We start from the raw sequence: 6,511 nt of genomic DNA, 5'->3' as shown, positions 1-6,511 counted from the left end.
TCCTGGTTCCTCCCTTACCTCTTTGGAGTAGTCCCTCAGAGCTATCTGAGAGGCTGCCTCTCAGGCCTGAAGCCCTAAGAATTCTCAACTTCTAGGCTGTGCATTTTTTTTCAGTCAAGACCTACAACACAAGTGGACCATGCTATCAGGGTCTGGACTCAGGAAGTGCCTGCCTTACACACTTCATCCCTTTCTCCACCATCCATTAAGCATGAATGATGCAGAGACCTTCCCCGGGTCTCTCCACGCCCAGGGGTTCATCGGGTCTGCCATTTATATTTGCCAAAAGGAAATGCTCTTCCGGCACAAAGCCCATGTGGTGTGACTTACTTTGAATATCTGCTCTTGATGTGCGACACCTGGCGAAGGCACTTGGGATGTGAGAAGGAGGCACTAAGGAAAGGCACTTCCCTCTTCTCTCACCCCTTCCTCTGAAGGAAAAGTCCCTGAAGTTAAAACAAAGCAACTGAATTATCTGGAAACCACCGATGACCACAAATCGGGCAGGCAAGAAATCGAAAGCTCATGACTCCAGGAAGTGAATTGGCATCAGGTGGAGACCGGCTTGAGAGAAGATCTGCAGTTAAATCCAATATCCTCTCTCCAGGCCCCAGGATGGAGTCATTGTTTAACTAAGGTGGGGCGGTATCTGCCGTGCCCATATAAGGACGAGCCCAAGGGGCAGAAGCAAGCAGACAGCAGGGCAGCCGGCTGTCAGCCAGCCATTTCTGCAAAGGAACTTTCACTGTGCTCCACCACCAGTACCCTCCATTACCCTCCATCCCGCAGAGCAGCTGCAGCCGAGCCTGTGGGACCGCCTAGTCCCAGCTCGGCTCCCTGTCGGGGGGGCCTGCTGACCAGGCTGCATCAATACACCTGTCTTCGAAACAGGTAGGGTGTGAGGGGTGACCTCTCAGGGCTTTGGACCAAGAAAGCGCTCCAAACTTTAGTAAGCGTATAAATGTCTCAGAGACTGTCTTAATTCTGTAGCTTCGAAATCTCCACCCCCAGAGATATGGATTTAGTAGCTCAAAAAAGCAGGTGTCAGTGATGCAAAGGGTCCAAGTACAAGTTTTAAGAAAAACTAGGGCAAAGGGTGAGTTGACTCCCTAAACGAAGATAACCTCAACTTTGCCCGTTTCATACAGTGAGAGGTTCTCTTAATCAGCGAGTCACCTTTGCTTTCTGCTCATTCAGTGACAACCTGGAGGAGGGCCACATTATCGTCAGGGATACCCTGATGGCAGGAACCATGTCTTTGTTTACCATTGCATCCTTTCTGACATACAGGATAAGCAAAATTACTTTATCTTTTCAAAAAAAAAAATAGCTATTGGTTTCATTGATGCCTTCTATCATCTTTTTGATCTGTTTTATTTAATTTCCTCTCCAATCATTTCCTTCCCTCTGCTGACTTTGGTTTTGTTTGTGCTTTGCCTAATTCTTTTAGGTGGTAAGTTAGGTTGTTTCAGATGTTCTTGTTTCGTGAGGAGGCCTGTATCACTATGAACTTTCCTCTTAGAAGTGCTTTTGCTACATCCTGTAGATTTTTTGAAGAGTTGTACTTTCATTTTCATTTTGTCTGGAGGTATTTTCTGATTTCCTCTTTGATGTCTTCATTGGTAGTATTCAGTGAGTGATTCACTGGAAAGAATGCTTTAGAAGAAAAGGTGCTAGTGAGAAATATATAGATTAATGATCCACCTACTGACCCTAAGGGTGTACTCTGTGTCTAGCTCTGCACTTGATCCTCCCATGTGTGATCTCTAATGCCATCATTTGGGCATGTTATATAACCTCTCTGGGTCCCAGTTTCCTCATCACTAACATGTAACAGTAGTGTATGCTTCACATAATTATTGAAAAGATTAAATGAGATAATATATGTAAAGTACTTAGCAGATAAAATATGTAAAGTACCTGGCACATGATAAGTGCTCAAAATATTCTAGTTATTACAGTTGATATTATTCTATCCTGGATTCTCTACAAAACAAAGCTTGAGGCAAAGCTTGAATGCTAATGCCTCACTGGGAGGTGCAATCCCAGGGCAGCAAAAGTGAGGGAAATAAGAAATGAGGAGAGCAGGTTGGGAAGCAATACAAGGGGATGTGTCACCCACGTCTCTTCACAAAGAGAAATAGTCAGCTACTTGGCTAACGCAGAACACCTACAACTAGCTTTGCAGAAATGCTGGGTCTTGGAATAATCTGCAAGAGAGATGTTGGAGAGGAAATTTACATGTGGGCTCCCTTCTGTCTTCCATCTTTCATTGCTCAAAGTTTGCCCCATGGGGAATTAATGCTTCTGAACCTCTGGCTTGTGCATCTGGCCCCTTGGCAGTCACTGGGAAATCCAGATCCTACTCCTTGAGGTTTGGCACCTCTCCTCAGTCCGGAAGAAGTGAGAAGAGCCTCTTCTTTACCCAGAGTCAAAGAAAACCCTCAAAAGAAAGATAAGAGTCCCAGAGATAGGTAAGACCAAGAGGACCTGAAACTACACATAAGGTTCCTGCCCACTGGGAAGCGAGCTGTCTGGAGTGAGCTGGGGAGGATGGGTTGGAGACAGTAACTCTTAAAATCAGATTATCATTTGATACACGATGGGGCCCAACTTCCTAAATCCCCCTAATGTGCTTTAGAAGAAGTTTAAATTAGTAAGCGGGAAGTTTATCCTCTCTTTATAGATGGGGGAAGAGCCGTGCCCAGAAATCCGTGATCATACTGAATATTACACAGTGTTTCTGGGACACATGTAATTATAGAACCCAGGAAGAATGCTCTGCCATGTCCTCAGAATACATCGACAAGCTACTTGGGAACTCTCTAACCCTTTTCTGTATGGAGTAACATGCCAAAGCATTTGGGAGATGGGAAGGAGAAGCGTTTCATGCAAAGATGTTTGGATTTTCTGTGTTTGCACGTGATGAGCTTAACTGAAAGGAATACTGTATTCCAGTTTCACTGCCTGCCCAACAGTATCATGGAGTGTGCATAGAACATTCTCAGTTCCAGAAACACAGAACGTTACAGCTGAAAAGCACTTCAGAGAGTAAGTCCAACTTGCTCAGTGCTCCAAACGGTGAAACAGAGGCCAGAGAAGAGGCGCGGCTCATGGACTTAATGGAGTGGCTCAGACTCCTCGCTGCCTGGCAAGGGCTCTCCTTGTTACCCCACAGGGTGCCCTGAGAGGGACCCATCAGCCACGAGTCCCCAAAGAGGCTGGGTCCACATGGAGAGGCCACCTACTGGAGAGCACAGTGGGGTTGCCTCATCCATGGGCCACCCCAAATGGCTTCTGCTTTCTGCCACTCTTGTGCCAGGCTGTTCATCTCCTTGGCAGTCGGCCCGGCATTGAACCCAGAGTCACTGGCAGACGATGGATAGTTCTATTCTGAGTACTCACTTCTCTGGCACCCGGTTCCCATCTGGGGCGCTGCAGTGCTCTGTAAATCTGAAGCCATGTAAAAGACTTCTCTCATCACTTCCTCTCCCGAGGTCCTTGGATTAGAGATTATCTCAGACCCCTCTCAGCCCCAACAAAACAGAAAGTAAGATACCCCTCAGCAGGGCCCATGACAAGCTTTGCTTCCAGGCCAGAGCACCAGTCTTGAAGCTGGGAGACGGACAGCCATCTACTCCCCGTGCTGCCCAGACACCTCTTGTCTGATCTTAAGCCTCAGTTTTCCCTTCTGCAGAGAGAGCCCTGGGTAGTCTTCCTCTGAGGCTTGCCTTCCCACGGTCTACAAGCCTCCATTCATAGCTTCCAGGCCTCCAAGGCAGGGAACGCTGCTGAGACGATTCTGAAGCCGGGGAAACACCCAGGGAAAGCCCTGGTCTAGGTGTTAAGTTCCATTTTAAAGCTCGAAATTTATGTTCGTTCCCACCTTCACACCGTCTCATATCCACTCTCCTTGAGAAATAGTCACGTGCCCTCCCCACTCACTCACAGTGGATTTGCGTCTGCCCCAAAGCCACTCTCGCTCCTTCTCTCTCCCCCGTCTTTGTTCTTTGTCTCCACCCCTTCTCCCCACCCTCTCTCCCTGCAAAGCCCCGAGGTGTAGACGGGGCACGTAGCTGAGAGTGGTTTGCACGGAGCTCTTTTCCACCGGAGAGCAGTTAAGTGCCTTATTTTCCCCACTCGGGTGGCTAAATTATTCTCGATGTGTTAAACAGTGTAATTAAACACATACACACGCGAGTGCGCTGGGCCCCTCCCCCCACCCTTCCTTGCTCCTTGTCAGCAGAGAGCACAGTCAGCCCCAGCCTTCAAGCTCTGTTAGTTTTAATTTGAGTTGTGGAATTAGTAATGGGTTTTGCCGGAACACTGTTGTGGGAAATAGATCGCCTCTCGTGCGGGGTGTGGGCACTATTTCAAATGAGTATTTGTTAAGGGAAAAACCGTCCCTTGTCGTGTTCTGCTACATTACATCAGATATATTTCCACTGTTCTGGAAAAAAACATGAGCTAGGAGAGAGCTATGTGTAGCCCTCCCGGCAGGGAACAGCTGAATGCTGCTTCCGGTTTCTTAGCAGATTGAGAACAAAAAGCAAACAGCATCCCTCTTGGTAGCTGGGATGTGCTAAGCTCCGCCCAGAGGCCGGGGCGCCAGGGCCAGCCCTGCACCTGTCACTATGAGGTCTGTCCTGTCCTATCACTGACAGAAGGGAACTGGGTGGTTTAGTGGCAAAAATACAATGTTGAAGACAAGCAGTTGAGTGCAGAGAACCTCTGCAGGTCAAAGTGAAAGGATCTGCCCAATTCAGGGCTACTTCTGTACCCCTCTTTTATAATCACCCAACCTCATCTTGACTGTCTCCACTTAGGGGTGCTCAGGCCCTCCTGGTTCTGTGGTCATCGCTGCCATTAGCCTCTTAGCCTTGACTCTGTCCAATAAGACGGCTGCTAGCCACGTGTGGGGGTATTTAAATATAAAATCAGTTCAGTTCAGTCGCTCAGTCATGTAGGATTCTTTGCGACCCCATGGACCGTGGCACACCAGGCTTCCCTGTCCATCACCAACTCCCGGAACTTGCTCAAACTCATGTCCATCAAGTCAGTGATGCCATCCAACCATGTCATCCCCTTTTCCTCCTGCCTTCAGTCTTTCCCAGCATCAGGGTCTTCTGTAATGAGTCAGTTCTTTGCATCAGGTGGCCAAAGTATTGGAGCTTCAGCTTTAGCATCAGTCCTTCCAATGAATATTTAGGACTGATTTCCTTTAATTAATTAAATTAAATTAAACAAAATTCAGTTCCTTAGTTGCATTTGCCATATGTTAAGTGTTCAAAAGCCACACGTATCTAGTGGCTACTCTGTTGGACTCAACTCTGTGGAGTTGGGAGGGCCTACTGTTGGAAGTCCAGGAGTAACTGGCCAATGTCTGGGGTGCCCCTTCCTGTCACAGGGCAGGGCAGTGGGTACGAGGAGATCCTGGCAGTGATGGTCACAAGATCTACTTACCTAGTTGTTATGTTCTATGCCAAGCCCTTTACAAGAAACTTCTCATTTAATACCCGCCTACTGTTAAAAGGCTGGTTTTATTGCCACCACCTCCAGTCCATTTTATATGTAAGAAAAGGAGGCTCAGCGATATTAAGGGCACTGCTTAGTCACTAAGCAATATCTGGATTCAAACCAAAGTTTCAATCTGATTTCACATGCTCTTGACCACTATTCCACGATGTCTTTTTTTTTTTTTTAAAGAGATAGGGCAAAGCCCAGTTTTCTGAAAGGGAGTATTATCTTGGGAGTTAGAGAAGCAGCAAAGGGGATCCTACCTGTGGGACCAGAGACTGTTAAATCTGAGCTCTCTAAGACCAGGATTATTCTAGAGGGCTGGGTATTAGGAGTACAGGGCTGGGTCTGACAGTCACTGTAACTCCTTCAGTCTTTCTCCCAATAGATATTCCTAGATTTCTAACTTCCCAGGAATTAATCTCTAGATTCCTTGTGTACTTAGCTGATGGCAAGTTTGTGCCAACTAGAAAAAGTCATCACCATTTCTAAGTGGCTATAACTGCATACTAGGAAACCATCCTTGCAAGCAGACTGCTTCCTCCCTGGCCAGGTACCCTCTGCTGCTCTCTTTGGATACCATTGAATATGTTGATGGTTCTCTTAATGTGTGGCCCCCAGAACTGAACACAGTGGGTTAGATGGCCACGTGGGGTCAAGAGCAGCTTTGATTAGGGGGCTGGAGGTGTCCCTTCCAAAGCAACCCCTTACTACGGTGACAGCAGTTCAGACTGTGTCCAGTCTTTCACCACACTGCCTCGTTTAAAACAGGAAGTCAAGCAAGGCACACCAAATAATTCCGCAATGAAATTTAACCAAGGCAGAGCCCACTCACTATTTACTTCCAGTGCTCATGTATGGATGTGAGAGTTGGACTATAAAGAAAGCTGAGCACCAAAGGATTGATGCTTTTGAACTGTGGTGTTGGAGAAGACTCTTGAGAGTCCCTTGGACTGCAGGGAGATCCAACCAATCCATCCTAGAGGAGATCAGT

At 47.3% G+C, this 6,511-nt stretch overlaps 1 protein-coding gene across 6 annotated transcripts in view; it reads left to right on the top strand.

The window, feature by feature from the left end:
• The first annotated feature begins 713 nt into the window (after positions 1-713).
• CAPN13 (calpain 13) overlaps positions 714-6,511 on the top strand; it is a 117,775-nt gene continuing 111,977 nt past the window's right edge. For all 6 annotated transcript variants that reach the window (XR_006343440.1, XM_043917505.1, XM_043917503.1 and 3 more), the window contains exon 1: positions 714-891. The gene's annotated coding sequence lies outside the window, so the exon portion shown is untranslated. The remainder of the gene's footprint in view (positions 892-6,511) is intronic.

Source organism: Cervus elaphus, chromosome 11 (genome assembly GCF_910594005.1).
Source record: "Cervus elaphus chromosome 11, mCerEla1.1, whole genome shotgun sequence".
Classification (NCBI taxonomy): Eukaryota; Metazoa; Chordata; class Mammalia; order Artiodactyla; family Cervidae; genus Cervus; species Cervus elaphus.
Note: the sequence above shows the minus strand (reverse complement) of the source record. Positions and strands in the feature narration are given on the sequence as shown.